A 19,755-nucleotide genomic window follows, 5' to 3' on the forward strand; every position below is an offset into this window, starting at 1 on the left:
AGTTACATCTGTCCCACTACTGGTACCTCCATCAGTACTTAAAGCTGGATATTTGTGCTTTGGTCAGTAAATTTAATTATTCATTCTTCAAATGAGCAGAAAGTCCAACATGACCTTATAGTAGAAGATCATGCAGTTTCCTAAGGAGAAACAAAAGTATGACTAAATTAAAAAGTTTACAGCTCAACAAACTCTTGCATAACCTTGAAAAACACATTTGTATGTGCTTTCAATGCACCATGTTTAATAGTCTTTTTGAGATCTAAATTTCCTTCATGATGTACATTGTGAGGATTGTAAACTGTGATGTGAGAAACAGTAGAAAACAGCCCAAGTTTCTCTACATGAGGTCTCTTCCGTAGGAAGGAAAGGAGACAGGAAGGGTGAGAAAGAAGTTGCTTTTATGATAATACTCTTATGTACAAAAGTTAGCTGCGTTATACATAAATGCAGACCAGTTAGCTTGCATGCTCACGTATGACAAAACTAACAGTTGTTATTAGTCCCATTTTGATATCCTGTTTTCAGGTTTTAGAGTTATGACTCGAATTTTACAAATCCAAAAGTATTTCTTCTAAGATTTCCCATTATTTCCACTGTTCTATAGAGAAGCATTGCTGTTATTCCCATTGATAGGAAAACTATTTTTTGTGCTTTGCTTTCCTGATTTAAAATGTTCCTGAAGACCTTTGTCAGCTTTGAAACCGGGACTTGAAATTTAGCATGTAGTTGCCCATTACTTGAAAAAGACTTTGGAGTCCCCTTTAAAGTCTACTAAAATTTGGCCATGATTGTAAACCTTTGACATTGTGGTTCACAAAAACACGGTATAAATTGGGACGGTTTTGTTGTTAAATTCCTTTTGTTCAAAGATTGATAATGCAAGGAAGCCAGGGATGAACAGGATTTTCTCAGCAGTAGGCTGCCCACACGTAACCTGAACTGAGAGTAGGGAATAAAATCTAGGCAACATGAAGGGAAGGTCTTCCCAAATTAAATGCTCCAGGGACAAGAGCTGGACTGGCTGAAGTAGTAGTTTGAGAATCTGAAGTTAGAAGACAATAGGGAAACATTGAAAATGCTGCTACTAATTAACAGTGAAAAGAATCTAGATTAGAAAATCTTAGGAATAGATTTTTAAAATAGGATCTAAATTAGATCCCAAACAGTATCGGCCTGTGAACTGAAGAGACAACCTGTGAAAATTGACTTTACATTGCTTTATATTTAATTATATATTAAGCCAGGTTTTATGCGTGTATGCTAATCTGTATCTCTGTTGAGAGAGGAAAAGTTTTGGCTATGAAAAAATATTTTTTCTGCTTTTTTAAGACAAATAGGCAATATTGTGAGGTTGCATTGACTTCCTGATTCCAGATGAACCCAACAAAAATTTAACTAAACTACATAGACTTTTGCAGTCTCCAGTCCAGTTTAAGTAAACTATCAAAAGTAAATGAGTAATAAAGAATCAGTTTTAAATTATATCTTATTTTTTTCCTGAGTTAGGTTTCCTATTCTCTGTATTTGGAAGTATTACACAGGATGTACAACCTAATATTTCCCATTTTACTCAAATAGTGAAAATTTGGTGTGGATTAAATGTGTCAGAGCCAAAACCTCAATTTTTTACCCTTCCCACCTGTATTTTCAGGCTCTTAGAAGTCCCCAACAGGCAAATTGGAATAACAGACCAGCTGACAGAATACTGCTTCCCTACGATAGCTATACTCTGTATAGAACACCTTCCTTCTCAGAAAAAAGTTCACATCTTGCTTTTCTCTCTCTTTCTATCGTTCAGCCACAGTAAAAGAAACACATATTTAACATTTAATATGTGGATCTAAATTTAATAATTCAAAGAATTAACTTGCTTAGAATACACCTGTCAAAACAAAATCTATACTGAAGCACTATGGAATAAATTGAACATGAAAGAATAACAAGTGCATGAAAAGTAAAACTGAAAATAGTTCCTCCTCCAAATCTTGTTCCAGTGATTATCCATCACAAGTTCCTTTATATATAAGTAGCTATTTCCATTTAAAAAAATTATTTTTTTTTTTTTTAATAAAAAGAAAGGGTTGTTTTGAAACTAACTTATAAAGGAGGGGATTTTTTTCCCCCAAATAAGGAAAAATAAGAAAAAGATCCACGTCTGGCTGGATCTTCATTTGATTTTGTAGACATTGTGGGAATATCCCCACAACATATAAAGATGAAGATGTGCATTTTTCCTTGAAGAGCTTGAGTTTCACAGCCTTTCAAGGGTTTTGACCCATAAAACTGTGAATGTCAGGAGAAAGCCTAGCATCCCAAGTGATCATTTGTTTGGCTGGAAGAATTCTACTGTTCCAGGGACAAGCCGTTCCTGTGGAAGTTTTGCTGAACTAAGTAACTGATATTGGTTAATCTCATTGCTTTGGTGGAACAAAACTATAAAGATGGTTGAGCATTGAGCAGCAGGGCAGTAAATATAACAGCACAGTAATTTTTGCTTAGCATTTGAAATATTACAGACTGAACGAACAGATGAAGAGTTATAGTCAGCCAGCTCAGGGAACACAAATCAATAGTTAGAGTTATGACATACAGACATTTTTGGAGCCTTCACCAAATAGCCTGATAGAAAACGCAGCATGTCGTGCAAATTCTTTCAAGGATGATTGATGCTGCTGAATAGGAGCTGAAGTGCTTCACTTTACTTTCCTTATATATTAAGCTTCATGGAATACATTTTTATTGCATGCAATAACCAATTAATTTATATAAAACATTAGTCAAGTATGACAAATATCCTTTTTGGGGGGAGCACTGTAAAGATATCACCACTGGAAGAATTTAGTCTTCTGAAACCTGTAACAGCATAAGAGATCAAAAAGCCTCATAATCTTGCATACCTATACTAAGGTTTAGTTCTCCAGTACTCTGAAATGGGAACTGTTTTATACTGTCTTGAAATGTCGCATTCAAGCAGCACTTGACACTCATTTTCCACCTTTCGGCCTGACTTTTGAAAATATGAAGGCAAGTGTAAAAATATTAATTTTAATTTAGCTGCATTTCAGGAAGATGATGGAGCAAGAATTGTAGAAGTACAAATTCTATTTGCTTTATTGGAGACGACAGACAGGGGGACTGAACATGATTTAAAGAGCTAACTGGACAACGGGAGTCAAGCCAGTCTGAAACAGTTCAAATTCGTAGCAAAGTCTGATGGAAAAATGAGTAATGCCTTCCACGGAGAGTCAGGGAGTAAGATTCAATTATTTGTCAGACTGTCTGTCTGCTTCCAAGACACATGTAAGGCAGTTAACCCAAGCTATTTGTCCCCTGGGATGCCACTTCTCTGCTGTGGAAGAGAGGGTCCCGGGGAGGGCTGGGTAGAGCTCCGACGCCAACTCTTGTGGAAGGACACAGTTCACATTGCTGTCTGCAGACTTCCACTCCAGTAATTTAGGCTCAGAATGTTATCCAATTTATCCCCATGAAGAGGAACTGACAGCTGACAGAGGTGGCTTCACCTACGTTGTTCCTGGACTGTGGTGCTTGGTGGCCCGTAGTCTGCACGGCTCAAAGTCTGGGGGGCAGCCTCCCAGTCCCTGCTGGGAGAGCCTAGCAAAACCAATTACCTTTGCTGCGCTATTTTTCTATGCCAGCCTCTGACCAAGGAAAGATTAAAGGTTGCAGAAGCAGCCAAGAGGTGATTTTCCTACAAATAAATTACCCAGAAAGGCAGATTTCTTCACAGCTATTATAATAGTTGGCCGCTGAGATGCAGCAGTTTGCCTGGGGGATTTGCTTAAACCAAAGATGTCTTTCAATTACTATATGTGCTAGTAAAAACCAAACCAAAACCCAAAATCTAACCCAAAATTCAATTAATATTTTACAGCGATAAATATCTCATTTTCAGATTGCAGTTTTGTGAATGGTTAAATTTGTGCATCATCTGAAAAGGAGACTGAAAATCCTTTGACATTTAATTCTTTTCTCCTCACGAAAAAGTTTTTCATTATTAATAGGTCTTATTAAACTAACAGTAGCAAGCAGACAATTTCACTCTGTTAAAAATCAGAAAGTAGAAGCTGACCTTTATACTCTTTTAAAAACAGTAATTTATTCATATTATCTAAAGATTATTGTTTTGCAGATAACAATGACTCATTCTGCACTTCTTATTCATTCTAAACTCCTGGAGACTTTAACAATGAAAATTATCATCAAGGATTCTTCACAGGGAAATGGGAATTGGCAGAGAATGCAGGACTGGCCCCAAGTAGCTATACATTATGAATGTATACTGTAAACTATCACAATTGTGTTTTCTCACTAAGACTAGCTTTTACACAAAATAGCTATTCAGAAAAATAGCCAGCATATTGTCCACTGCATTCATTTGAATGTGACAGGCAAAATGCATCTGTGTGTATTAGCCTAATTTCAAATAATATTGCAGAAGGAATAATAAGATCTAAGGGTTTTTAACATAAAGTTCATTTCAATTAAACTAAAAATATTCCTCCTCACCATCTGTGCTGTCTGAAATCTGCTTTGGTGCTGAAGTGTTACATGGTGCATGCATTACATGCACATATTTTAAATGCAGACAGGAAAAGGGGAGTAAAGGGGTTGTCTGTCTCAAGAGCAACTCATCCCACACACATCACGGGCACTGTCGTACCCCCAGCTCACCCGTCAGCCCCCTGGCTATCACATGGAGCCAGTCTTAGACTAAAAGCTAAGGTGTGCTAAGCTATAGCTTTAAATGGGCACAAAGATACCCTGCAGATGTACGCAGTGGATAGCGATAGGAAGACAAGGTAGCGCTCTGCAGAAAAGTCTAATCCAATAAATATTGACAGAAGTTGGACCTTTTCAGTTAGCGTTGACAATGACCTTTATTCTTCACCTAATTAAATCAGTTTAGTTCTGGAGATTAATAGTTACTCATAGGTGGTTTTTTTTTTCCTCCTTTTTCTTGTGATACTTTTTAATTAGGATTAGCCATAGGTGGGGTTTTTTTCTCCTTTTTCTTGTGATACTTTTTAATTAGGGTCCCTAGTGGTGTTTCAGGGATTTGTTTGCAAATATTGCGTCGGTGATGTATCTTCCTTCTGGCTAACATTTACAATACTTAGATCATTCATGCTCCAGAAAGCTTTTCTTATTCATTAATACAATGCACAACAACAAAATAAATCACCATTAAAGGGTTCTGTAAGCAATCTTCAGATCATTTTGACTCAATTTCTACGTTTTATATCGATGAAGTATGGTCATAAACTACAGGAATGTCATGTGATGCTTTTGACACACATGCACTTACTGAGTCCTGTTTCCACTGCACACCACACCTTCACACCTTTATAACCCAGTACCTTAACTTATACTCATTATAATTTTAAAGAAGAATCACTCCAGTTAATGCCAGCCCAGTTTTTCTCATTAATCTGTCCCTTCCAGGAACAGGTGTAGATGACAAACCTCTCAATTAATTTTTGCTTTTTAGTCTTTAATGTCCCACTACTTTTAGGAGGCTAAGGAAACACATTAAAACATGTAGCATAAAAACGTGCTACTTCTAATTATTGATTAAAAAACCACTACCTGATACCATGACATTAAGAAATGCATGGGTTTCAATATTAATTTTACCTCTAAGTTTAGTATAGTTGCTTTGCGTAGAAGACAAGAAATAAGGTATCACTAAGTTACTCAGAGGTTTTTTCCATCCTCTTCTTGTTTTCAACTGACAAACTTGATGGTTCTGAGAACCACAGGATGACAGTTGTGGTGACTGAAGAAGAATGTCTAAGCTTTCAATTCTAATTTTACAACAGCATTTTCAGGGATATTTCCTAGCTTTTACTCTGCTGTTGAATGACAAACACCTGATTGGTGTCAAACACATGAAGAAATGACAGACATTAAATGGAATATAGTTACTGGGCTTTTAGTATTGGTTGATCTTCCACAAAACAAGCTGGAGCAGCTGACTACTAGCTGAAACCAAGATTGCATTTTTGGGGGGTAAGAGAAATTTGCATCTAAAATAAGAAAAAAAATCTGCATAAAGAGATAGTTTCTTAGAAAACTCCAACATCTATTGCAAGAACATAATAGTAGTAATTTGGAGGGCAAATATGCAGTACATTTACATTCTTCATTTCTCATAGAATATGCTCCCCTTACTTTGTTAAAGATATGTTATATGATTCATTTCATGTATTCGATGAACATTTACACATTTAAAGATATGGTAATTCAAGGAAGATTAATGATTTCCCCAAAGCATACCAGTCAGGAACTCATTTTAATTGTCACGAAACTACTATACATATAAATTACCCAGGTTGCCTTGTGTTGTCCTCATAAAGCAATGTTTCAGAAATGGGAAGTTTATTATTTGGAAAAGAAAAACATGCAAGAGGAGTCATATGCGAAAAATAAAAGTACAGTTCAGCTCTTTATAGAAGAATGTTAAGTTCAGGCACTATAGAAATCCAACTTAAGACTTACTCTGAGGTCTTAAACAGTTCTCTGTCTTAACTTCTGTATAAGCTTAGTAGAACTATTTTCAAAGTGCTTTCCACTCTACTGTTATATTTAGGCAGACATATATGAGTAATGAAAATTTCATGAAAGATGAATTCTCACATAAATGTTCTCCACTAGGAACTGCCCATTATGGAGCTTTTCTGGAACCCAGCTGAAAGAGTGAGTTTGGTACTTCTGTCTACCTTTAAACCTTCCACAGTCTCATCTTGAAAACACCAGAAGATAAATTTATATTAAAAGAATACATTTGCAATAAGAATCTAGAGATTTGAAATAAATTCCTTTGATTTCTTCCTTCTTTTTATCCTCCTATTGTTGCAAGTTTTGGGAATGAAAAACATTATTTAAATGTTAATTATTTATCAAATATTAAAACCGATATTAATTAAGACAACTAGAAAATATTAAACCAGGTGAAACAAGCATATTCTTTATTTAAATATTAAACCAGGTGAAACAAGCATATTCTGTCAATTCACATTCCTAGCACCTCCATGAATTCCAGAGTTTTAGTTCTGTGAAAAGTTTGCATTTTCTGTTTCCCCATAACCACTAAAGGAAAACAAAAAAAACCCCCAATTCTAACTAATTAACTCATTCTACCGTCCTCCTTTTAATAATGAGTCAGAAAGACTTGGAGCAAAATTTTTAGGAACTAAGGTTTGAACTCAGCAAAATATTTTGCAAGACAACCACCACTTCAAAGAAAGCAACAGAAAATATGAAAGGTATTACTTATCTTTTAAAATATCCAAGTAGAGAAAACACTTTTTTTTTTCCCCATTCATTTTTAGAATAAGACTCTCTTAACCATTCTCAAATACACTGCAAAGCAGGAGCAGTGCTCTAATTTATGAATTCAATTATAATAGGATTAATGTAATAAAACTATTATTAAGTTCATTTTTTCTCAGAAATGTGCAACTGTGTAGCACAATAGCAATACATTGTGAATCACTTGGTGTTAAATAATGCTTCTTACTGCCTGCAGGGTAAGACTAGTCTTTATTGAAATGAGAATGAGAGAGACTATTCAAAAAACAAGTCTATAAAAACTGTTTTCCCAGCGTGAAGTAGCTTAACATACTTTCCAAGCAGCTTCCTGGCCATCTGAATCTGCAGCACACCAATCCACCAAAACCTGGATAAAGTAAGTACCAGGCTATGCTTTACACCTGCCTAGATTCACCTCCCTGAAAAAATGTCCTGCTAAGGACAAATAGCACGTGAAGAATCACCAGTGCTTAAACCATACTTTCAAATGTAGGTGTCTAAACTGGGTCACAAAGGTCAGTAGCTAGGAATTTGAATTGAGGTGACCCGATTTTCAGAAAGGTTTCTTCTGAAATCTATCACAATTCTAGTTCAACACTTCTAAAAAAATTGAGCATCTTTCTTTATATTCCCTCATTGCCAACTATAGGTTCCTTTGTTTAAAAGCAGTTGTTTTCCAAACATTTACTTATCATCCAATAGAGTAAATCAGAATAAGTATACTTCTCTGGGAAAATGGTGACAACAGAAAGTCCCAGTTTCATTTTTGTTTTGGTTTTTTTTTTCCCCCCACGGAGTTCATTCTGGTTTTTGTCTACCGTCCACAGACACATATGTATGCATATCATACATATAGAGGAGCAAAACTACACATATGCACAGGCACATACATATGCATATCATACATATAGAGGAGCAAAACTGAACAAGAGTTATAGCTTTCTTGCCTGGAGACTCTGAAGTCTGTTATAGTTGTACCTCAATCTTATCTACTCTTAAAAGACTGCTAACATCTTTAGCTCCTAGAGAAAGCCTGCCGTGATTTTTTCCTTGCAGTTCCTTCGGTGTTTAACTTTGTGAATTAACCCATGATACCTCCAAGCCCTCCTTAAAATCTGCATTCAAAACATGCTTCCAATTCAATGCCTCTAAACCTATGTAGCACACAGAAAATCCTCCACTTGCCTTTGCATGTTGTTGCATGCAAATGTTAGTTTATTTGTCACCTCAACTCTGGGGAAGATACCTCCAAGGACCTGCTCTTTCCTTTTCTCTATTCAGCTCCCATCAGCTGTCCTTGATTAGCATGTCATGCAGGGTGAAGAAAATGTGAGCCATCATAAATATTGACCTGCTGCTAGTTGTTCCTTCTCAGCAGCAGAAAACTAGAAATGGGACTGGTGCTCCCCGAGTCACCAGCCTTCTCTCTGGCTGCTTCTGAAGCAGTACAAATAGAAACAGCCCTTGAAGTGCGAAGACTTTCGGCAGAAAGTGTCTTATTTTCTAAATAATAACAAATAGAATGGATGCAACTACTGTGCCTGATTATACAAATAATACAAAATTGCACAATTTAGTAAAATTCATAAAAGCACAAATTTGCTACTAAGGATTTTACTTAATTATGACTTTTCATATGCTTCTATTCAAGTGTTCATCCATGAGATACATGTTTAACCTGGCATAGATAAAAGAGATCTGAATAAAAGCTTTTAATAACACTATTTTCAGCAATTTCATCTCCATTTGGAAAAAAGCTAGAAGCACAAATTCATGGTAATATATGGGTACACAGTGAAGCATCCATTTACTGGTAGTACTTTGAGGTCCTCTACTTTTATAAAAACAGCCTATACTTTTGTGTTGATTGCTATATTTGGAATGTGCTGTTTTGTGCACAATATTCTGCTGAGAGAATAAAGTGACGGACACGTATAAACTCTGAAGAAATCAGCTGGAATTTTATATAGGACAGTGCATTAGACTTGCTCATCTGAGAAAAGCAAGTAAAAAGGTTAGTTTTCTGATATATCTGAGGATCAGGGGCTGAATCGAATCCCAAAATAATTATTGTGAGTTAATTGATTGGGCTCCATTTAGTGACTTCAGTGATGAAGATGAAAAATTGCCCAGAGAGAGAAAGAACTGGGAAAAGTTTTGGTTTTTTTTTTTCCCAGCAATTTAAATAGTATTACTATTGAAATATAACAAAGAAACATCTATTTGCAGTGCATCATTATTAACATATAACGAGGAAGAATCTATCTGCAATACCAAACTATGAAATATTTTCTTTCAAGTTATTATTTGTAATTCATTTTCCAAGTTTAAATTAAAATGAATTATATTTTTTATGTTTGGGAAAACAAAATAGTGTAGAAAATCTCCACACTTTAATAACAAAACTGCATCTTGTGCTGAAATTAAAAGTGCATTCATATTACAAATATGTTGTATTAAAAGACTATTCATGTAAGAGATTGAAAAAACAGGACCTGCATTTTGAAATATTTCAAAGAAAATACAAATCAGCAATTTCTTTTTTTTTTAATTTGCAGCCTATGAAATACTGAAAATCCATCTATTTGCACTTAGTACACCATAAATTGAAAGATAAAATTATTTTCTGTATATATTTCCTTACATATGTGTATATATGTATTCTATGTGCAATATATCTCATAAAGCAGTGTATTTCTCTCTATACATATATACATATGAGTTCAAATAAATTATATTGCTCATAATAATCAAAGAAGAAACACATAAGAAGATTTGTCTTAAAAAGAATAGGTAATACAAAGCATGCATAGCTGAAGAAAGTATATAGGAGTTCAACAGAATACACTAGGCTACAGTAAAAATCTTACTGTACGTCATTTTTTTATTGGAATCTGAGATGAGGTTACTTGTTTTCTCAACAAGAAAGTAGATGTTATTTATAGTAAAAAATAAAGTCTTGGATATTGACTGATGCCAACACGTTTGTGGTTGGATTCAGACTGCCTTTTCTGTTTAAAAAGTCTCTTGAAACTATTTATAACTCTATCACTCACCATGATCAGTTTTCAAACTTGGGCTCCTAGTTTTGACAGTGAGATTAAAAGAGATCTATCGATGTGTGTCTCTCAAAACTCAAATCTGCTCTAGCATCTAAAATAACTTTTAATCTATTTACTTTCACAACAGCCAGTAAGCTAAATAGAACATTTTTCACCATTTTCTAGAAGATTTCCTAAGGTCACAAAGGAAGGGAATCATAATGGGAGTTCCCAAATGCCAACCCAGCTTTCTGCCTCCTAGTTTTGACAGTGAGATTAAAACAGATCTATTGATGTGTGTCTCTCAAAACTCAAATCTCCTCACTGCTCTAGCATCTGAAATAACTTTTAATCTATTTACTTTCACAACAGCCAGTAAGCTAAATAGAACATTTTTCACCATTTTCTAGAAGATTTCCTAAGGTCACAAAGGAAGGGAATCATAATGGGAGTTCCCAAATGCCAACCCAGCTTTCTTACTATTTAATTGTGATTCTTCTAATTATATAATTGAAGTTGCTGATAATTGGTACCCATCTGACTGAGAAACAATGAAGCACTTTATAAACAACTCAAAATACAGAAGAAATACAGGGAGAGGCTGAGCGCAGATTAGCCAATAGTCTAAGGATAGCAATTAGATGTGCTGTAAAAAATAACTAGCAGTATTTCAGTGTAAACAGTACCACTGCTCTACTGGTTGTAGAAAGGGATGTCTTTCACCAGGAGTGATATTTCAGGTCAAGTGGAATATTCTTCTGCTGTCCTCTCAGAGGGAGGAATTCTGGTTATTACTTCACAAATATGACTTTGCCAGACAGATGGCAACCTACTCAGTTTGCCTTAGCTCAAATTTCATGACGATGTGTAGAATCTAGAACTCCTTCTTTTATTGAGAAACAAAGGTATCTAAAGAATTTGCAATACAAGAAAGACAGATATCAAACTGCTAGTACACAGGTTAAATATTACGGCTGCATTCTTCAGATATCACTGGGCTGAAACCAGTACTTCAGTCACTGTGGATATCTGGAGAGTCCCAGCTTCGTGAAGTGTCCCTCACTAGATCACAGGGGAATATAATCTTTTTTGGAGCATGGAATGCTACATTTTCTCTCCTTACACAAAAGTATACGCTCAAGTGAAATATACAGGGAGAGGCTGAGCGCAGATTAGCCAATAGTCTAAGGATAGCAATTAGATGTGCTGTAAAAAATAACTAGCAGTATTTCAGTGTAAACAGTACCACTGCTCTACTGGTTGTAGAAAGGGATGTCTTTCACCAGGAGTGATATTTCAGGTCAAGTGGAATATTCTTCTGCTGTCCTCTCAGAGGGAGGAATTCTGGTTATTACTTCACAAATATAACTTTCTCCGACAGATGCCAACCTACTCAGTTTGCCTTAGCTCAAATTTCATGACGATGTGTAGAATCTAGAACTCCTTCTTTTATTGAGAAACAAAGGTATCTAAAGAATTTGCAATACAAGAAAGACAGATATCAAACTGCTAGTACACAGGTTAAATATTACGGCTGCATTCTTCAGATATCACTGGGCTGAAACCAGTACTTCAGTCACTGTGGATATCTGGAGAGTCCCAGCTTCGTGAAGTGTCCCTCACTAGATCACAGGGGAATATAATCTTTTTTGGAGCATGGAATGCTACATTTTCTCTCCTTACACAAAAGTATACGCTCAAGTGAAATATGATTGACACATGACATATAAAAATCTAATTCACTGAAACTCATGAGCCTCCTATTTACTTTCCAAATGATGATATTTTAATTTTTTTGAGGGCCTCCTTGTCTCACTACTTATTCACTTGATGATAGATTACTAAGCAAACTAGACTCTTTTCCCCTTCTCAGCCATCACTTTTCTCCACTAATTTCTCTAATTTCCCTCTCCTACTTCAAACCTAGCAGTTTCATCTGCAAGGAACAAACCGCCTTTGGGAACACCATGAAACAGTCAAACTGTTACACTTCATTTGGGTTTGACTCATTTCCGTGAACTTCAATCAATATTCCTCCTTCTAACTTTTGAATGCCCTGTTGTCTAAAAAAATTATTTGTTTTATATGACATAACTTAAACCTCCTTAAGTGACTAGTGGAAGACTGAATATAAATTGTACTCAAAATACAGGCAGATGTTTGTCAGAAATATTCAAGGTTTATCTAAATACATATGAAAAAAATCAGGCAAATACACATATGGAATCCATGCATCTGCTTACAAGTAAATATAAAATAATCATTCTGCATAACAGCAGAAATAATTAATCGATAGTAATGACAATTTTTTAATTTTTTTTAACATTAAAAGTGACCTACTTGCACCTGTATCAGACCTTCCACTATACAGTTATCCCCTTGGGATACTATAGCCATTAAAAGTTACTTAATGTTAAAATTTGGTACACAAAGTATACATTTTAGGTTATTTCTCTCTCTTCAACAAATGTACACACATTCATACACACATGCACTCAATTTACTGTTAGGGTATTTCTAAAAGTTTAGACTACAGACTTTGGAAGGACATATTACATTTCTACAAATGGAACAGTCTGATTTGTGCTTCTTTATACTGCTATAGTAACATGAAGCAGCTATACAGCATTAAGTGTCCAGCTGAGAACGCAAAACCAGCTTTATGTCTGCTTTTGCAATTTTTCCCGAAGGTAATTCCATAAAAAAAAATTATTATGAGCTAAAACGCATACTAGACAATGAAATTATAGCAGAATGGCTTTAAATTATGGTATTATTCTCACATTACATGGAAGAGATTCAACTGCTTTGTAAATCTTGATGTTTCATGTAAGTCTGCAAGTAATCTGAATATCTGAATCCCTACAAAATTGACTATCTCCCAAGTCTCATGAATATCAAAGGTCAAAGAATTCTGGTCAAAAGCTGCGTCAAACATGAAACAAATAATTTAAGAAGTCAAGAGACCAAAGGTGACTACATTATTTCTACATCAGTCCACTATTATGGATACCTTTTTTCATTCAGTCATTCCATAATTGCACGTATTTAATCTTGTTCTATAATGCCACTTTAGGCAACGATTATTTATGTCTTTGCAAATATCATATTCTAACAGTAAAGCCGTCTAAATTCTCAGCCCTAAAGTACATTAGTGATTAGGCAATGCTTTTCTCTCCTCACCTATACTCAGCTGATGGACTGTAGCTGTTTTTCAGAGGCGTACTTTGTCATACCAAATCTCCGTCATCTTAAAATGAATTATTTTATGTGGAGCTACATAAGCAGGCTGAGCCTGAAGCAGTAGAGAGTGCAGAGGGAAAATGCCTAAGCAGGGCATTCTGTAGGAAGATCCCAGTATCCATGCTCTGGGATGTACAGTGGTTAGATGCAGACTTTGCTACAGGTATCAAATACGTTACATACCTTTATTTGGAGTGTTTTTCTCTATATACTGGAAGAAAATAGCTCTTTTCCTTTCAATAAATATGTTATTTTGGCCAGCAATGGCTGTTATGATTGAAGACTGAGTGCTTTCTCTGGGATCTCTCCTTCATCTTCCAATTTCCTTTGTTGATAAAGAAACCATTTATTTTAGTATTGTGCAATAGTCAGATGAAATGTTGGCCACAGTTCATACACGTAGTAGTCTTGATAAAACCTAGTGCTCTGTTTTCCTTCTCTGAGTGCTAATTCAAATATATTTTAATCCAGTTCCTTCTCAAATGTGTTTACTCAACACAGGTTTTCATAATGAACTTGGAACACCTATAGCAAAATGGCCCTGAGAGAGAGGTATCTGATCTAGTATGGAGGCAAAAGAGGTTAAAACCCAGAAAACTTTGGATTAATGATCTGCTTCAGATGAATACTCAGAATCTCTTGAAGTTTAAATGGTGTTCAAAAGTAACCATGGCTTTGCAGAGATGAATACAAGGAGAAACTTCCTTATCTGCTTGCAAAGAGCCAATCCCTCAGGGTAAAATAGCTGACATAAGAATGTTTTCATAAAAAAAAAAAAAAAAAAAAATCAGGACTAGAAAGTTAGAAGTCCAAGTGGAGGATCCAACAATCGAGGGGTACGGTTATTGCAGAACAGTGTGGCCAAGAGGAACCGACCCCAAATAAGGATGCAAATACACTGTATGATCCTGAGCCAGAGAGTAAAGTTTTAGTACAGTGGGTGAGCACATACTAAAAAGAAATGTTTTATCTAAGCAGTCCAGAAAATTCAGAATAAAAAAATAATCTTTCTGTGAACTCTTACATGAAGAGATAGCATGTAAGTTGTCCTTACAAAAGTCTTCATGGTTCCTACAATTATTTTTAAGAACTCTTAAATATTTCTTCTCTCCACTTTTCACACAGCCAATACCTAAACCTTGAATTCAGACTGGTGTGGATCTAACGTGACCTTTTCCTCAGTGATTCAGGTGTTCTGGATGTTAAAAAAGCCCTGGAGCACTTAATGGGAAGTAGTTGATGAAAGATCTCAATAAATCAATATGACATTCCTTAAAACTCTGGAGTAAATTGTCCCATTTAATTCATAGTTTGGTAAAAGCAAGTATTTAGGCTGATGCACAATTTCACTGATTTTGACGTGAAAGAATGATTTTTTTCCACTTCGTTATCAAGCAGATTTCTTTAAATGTGTATGTCATTTGTGTATCTATCTTGTATGTATTTGTGTAGGTCCAGACAGGAAAGCCACTAAAGTAAAACAAAACAAAACCCCAAAATTTTTTTCAATATAGTTACGTTAAGATTACACTCTTCTTACATAAGGAGGTTAGTCAAGATAGTGCTTCCTAAAAAAAAAAAACCAAAAAACAACTGGGCTCACAAGTCAGGAAGAGTTTGTTTTTTGAGGGAAGGTGAAGAATAAACAGAACATCTTCAACAACCCTGAGCTAGATGTAACAGATGGTTCCAAGATTCAGTAAGTTTCAGCCTGTCTTGTATGTTTCTGTATGCTCATGTTGGATGCATGTCCAAGAACATGTGTTCTTATAAATGAGTGTATTGAAATTAGCACCTCAATTTTTACATCAATTTCAGATTGGATTTAAAGCAGCACCTTAATGCAGTTTTGCATTTGGTCTGAAGTAACTGTTCTCCGCTGTGCAACCTATAGATGCTTCTACAGAGTGACTTTCCTACAGTGACCTTGAATCCAGAATCTTTGTCAAGATTTACAGAGAGTTGTGGAAACACCCAAAGAAAAAAGGTAATCCACTTCGTTCACCTCTGAGGGGAAGAATTATGTTTCTGGAAAAACGTTTGAACCCTAACACCTTTCATCTATCCATATTCAGCAAATAAACAGTCTGTGTGCACAGGCACCAACATATTTGATGCTGAAGGAGTTATTGGTTGTCATTTCTGGTATGGAAGATTCACTGACTATCATAGGAAACCTAACACTACAATTTACCTTGATGCCATGAGTTGGAACTGGGATATCAGCATCCACGAAGAGAATTTTTTGAGGCAGATGATACTGGCTTACTCAGAAGAAAGTAGTTCCCTAAATCCTACAAGTGTCTCTGGAGAAGAAAAAAAAAAAAAAGACAAGAAGTGGACATTTCACCGTGTGAAAACTGAACAGCTTACTGATAGCAGATCCTAATCAGGTGTTATAAGTAGCTGCAGAGAAAAGGCAAGGAGACATAGATACTGCTGTGGTATATTCCTTATGTTTCTGTTTACTGTGGAGTTATGCTATATTGCATCCCATTTGGCTGAGAGAGGAGAGGGAGCACCACAGAGAGTTTGCTGGAAGCTGGACTTGTAGCACAGCCACCAGTTCCCAGGTAGGACATCCAAATTCAGATAACTCGTCAGCCACACGTAGACAAGGAGAAAACTCTGTTGCTTTTTCGGGTTCTTTTTCTTAGAACAGTAGAAAGCAATAGAGAATTTTTCAGCATTATGTATTTCCTCATATCATTCATTTTCTAAGGGGGAGACTTATACTGCACTCGAGATGATATTTTAAGCTTTACTGGTTTTGCTAAGCTGTAAGGGCAACCAACAACATGTTAACGCAGATGACTGCAGTCAGACCTAACCTTATCCTCTCTGTGCTTTTAAGTACCCAAGCTCCAAAAGAGGCCACATTTTAGCATGTTAGTGTGACAGAACAAATCAACTCAAATGCAGTAACGTGGCTTCTGGACTGGAGGTGGCTTCTGCCCATCCGAATTAGATTTAGAAAGAAAAAAATCCCACAAAATCTTTCTGTACCTGCACAGAACAGATATATCTTAAGACAGAAAACTATCTCTGCTTAAATAAAATACATCCCTTAGTTAAATTCCAAATTCTAGCCAAAGCAATGAATTACTCTATTTACTCTCAAGGCTGTCTTTACAGCCAAATATGATTATTGATAACTGTAATGCAAGAGATATGCTCTTTGCTTTGCATCACAGCAAGATCAAATATTCCTGCATAGCCTTGATGGCTGATTGAGTAGAGAGATGTGTAGGGATCACACGGTCCTACTAGGCAAAAAAATGTTGAGTTTGCAGGACACTGTAAGGTCCTGGTCTGATTGCTCATATGTAAAACATGAAATTTATATCTGAATAAGCATCTGAAAGATAATAACAGGTTCTAGAAACTGTTAGAAATTAATCGAAGGAAAAGGGGAGGAATATCAGGGTCTAGAATAGATTGCAACACTGGTTGATTATATTCACAAACAAAAGAGAAACACTTCTGTACAAGGTGTTATACTTCCCAACATAATCAATGCACGATGAAGGAAGAGGCACAAAGTTTGTACTTTTTAAGGCTTTGATTTATGCAGTCCCGTGATGTTTACAAAGTTGCTCACACATATTTACATGTCTCCACACAGCTACCATGTGAGATAGATTCTGGGCACCCAAATGCAAAGTGCATCCTTTATTTTGCCAGTCTCTCCCCTCCAAGTTTCTGGTGGGTGAATTCTCTCTAAGCCTGGTGCTGGCTACATTTTCCACTCTGGTCCTTCGCTTCAGTCCTGATCAGCCCTCCTCTCCTCCCCTTCCAGCTGAGTAACAAAACAAAAGATTTGGAGGGAAGCTGCCCAGCAGCAAAAGTTTCAGGCAAGGAAGCTGGAGGGAAGATATTGATCAGCGTCAAACCACTTTTGAAATAATGGAAGGAGAGGGAAAGGAGAGTTTCATTCTTTTCTAGTAAAAGTGGTATTGATTCAATTCTGTCTGTATAACTGAAATAGCTCGCTGGCTCCGGTGAAGCCAACTTTCTCCTCACTCTGGTCTCTCTTTCCTGCTTATTCAAAAGTGGAGGATGGATGAAATAGAGGAACATAGTCCCTAGTCTGGGACATAGGATCAAATCAGGTTCTCTATCCTGCCAAATGTTAAACACTGTAAAAAAAACAAGCAGATTGCTTGGATTCTCCTACTTTTCCATGGAGGAGCAAGGGCAAGTCAAGCTCTTCTTCACCATAACTCCTTTGCTGTGTGAAGTAAAGGAGGGTGGTTGACCATCTTTTGGCACACTGGGTGACCCATCTTTTCGCTTGTTCAACTGAAAGTCCAGTTCTGCAGCAAGATGACAGCATGTGACTAAAAAGCTGTAGTAGGCAGAACACTTCCAGTAGCTGTGTTAAAGAAGAAACTTTTCTGGGAGTGTACTATTATTTTATATTTTTTTCTTTTTAAAAATAATACTAAAAGTGCCTGGAATACAAGATGTAGGGTATTTTATGTCTAATCATGAATGACTATAAATATAAATAATAAGCTACCTGTTGCATTTTCACAGTACAAACAGTTTAAGGAGCAGTAAAGCTGAAGCCACTTCTACACTTCAGTGGACAGAGAGAAAAACTGAACCTGAAGGATGGAAACACTCCAATTATTCAGTCCATGACGCTTTTGTGGATCACACTAGTTCTGATCCCATTTCTGCTGCTGACCTTGGTTTGAGCATAGGAAAGTCTCTCTTGCTGGTAGAGTTTGCCATAATGCATCGTCACAACCTCACTAAAATCAGTGGAGTTGTAAGAAGTTTGCAACTAAGGATTTGTCATCTAGCGATCTTCTCTGTCCTGTATTGGTAAACACTGGGACAAGCATCCTGCCCTACCTTTCGGTTATATTTTCAAAATAAGTCAATATATGATTATGATGATTCTGTGATATCAGGGATATTAAGACAAGCATGTTAGGGCATCAGAAAAGCCTCTCATCGCTTATTTTGGTCATTCGAATATGGTCCTCCTTATACATCAACAGAAAACAGTTATATTTTCAAAATAAGTCAGTATAAGATTATGAAGATTCTGTGATACCAGGGATATTAAGACAAGCACGTTAATGCACCAGAAAAGCCAACTATGGGAACAGGTTTGTTTCAGCACGTGGCTCACGCCCTGTCTCCATGAGGTAGATGGGAAGGGCTCATCGCTTATTTTGGTCATTCCTATATGGTCCTCCTTATACATCAACAGAAAACCTGCCCTTGCATTCAGCAGGAGAAAAACAAACCTCTAGTTCTGAATATGCTATAAAATATACCTTAATCATTTGGGGCAGAATTCTTGTTTAATAGTAAAGGCAGTGCCCAAACATGGAAGAGTTAAATAGCACAGGTCAGTCTTAGGGGAACTGGAAATGCCCTGAATCAATGGAGCTATTCACGCTGCAGATGTTATAAACATATCCACTATACTTTAAAATGTTTAATCTTTTTACTTTTACAGATCAGTTTTATGTTGCTAGGTTATTTTGAGTGAAATCATTATATTATCACAGGAGGAAATGCCATGGCACTAATAGGTGCTTTAAAACAAAATGTTAACACTTCAACTGATATAGCATCTTGAACTTATTATTTATATTAAAATCAGTATAATTTCTACCAGGGAGATTTTTTTTTTAAAAGGTGATTTAATATAGTTGAAATTACATGAAAGATTTCCCCACAGACTTAATGGCAGTATCATAAGATGTTATAAACATATCCACTATACTTTAAAATGTTTAATCTTTTTACTTTTACAGATCAGTTTTATGTTGCTAGGTTATTTTGAGTGAAATCATTATATTATCACAGGAGGAAATGCCATGGCACTAATAGGTGCTTTAAAACAAAATGTTAACACTTCAACTGATATAGCATCTTGAACTTATTATTTATATTAAAATCAGTATAATTTCTACCAGGGAGATTTTTTTTTTAAAAGGTGATTTAATATAGTTGAAATTACATGAAAGATTTCCCCACAGACTTAATGGCAGTATCATACTGTGAGAAAGCAGGAAAGGGATGTAACTGTATATCTGCTAAAAAACCAATATTGCATTTTAATAATTTTTTCCTATCTGTTACCACGTGTTATAAAGTCGACGTTAACACA

General features: G+C 35.9%; 1 protein-coding gene across 9 annotated transcripts in view; it reads right to left on the reverse strand.

The window, feature by feature from the left end:
- KCNIP4 (Kv channel interacting protein 4) overlaps positions 1-19,755 on the reverse strand; it is a 491,412-nt gene that overhangs the window by 86,875 nt on the left and 384,782 nt on the right. The window contains exon 1 of one of the 9 annotated variants that reach the window (XM_014937078.1): positions 15,814-15,925. The exons of the other annotated variants lie outside the window; for them this stretch is intronic. The gene's annotated coding sequence lies outside the window, so the exon portion shown is untranslated. Of the gene's footprint in view, positions 1-15,813; positions 15,926-19,755 lie in introns of those variants that run through there. 9 annotated transcript variants of the gene reach the window in all.

This window comes from Calidris pugnax, unplaced genomic scaffold, assembly GCF_001431845.1.
Source record: "Calidris pugnax isolate Ruff unplaced genomic scaffold, ASM143184v1 scaffold49, whole genome shotgun sequence".
Taxonomy (NCBI): domain Eukaryota; kingdom Metazoa; phylum Chordata; class Aves; order Charadriiformes; family Scolopacidae; genus Calidris; species Calidris pugnax.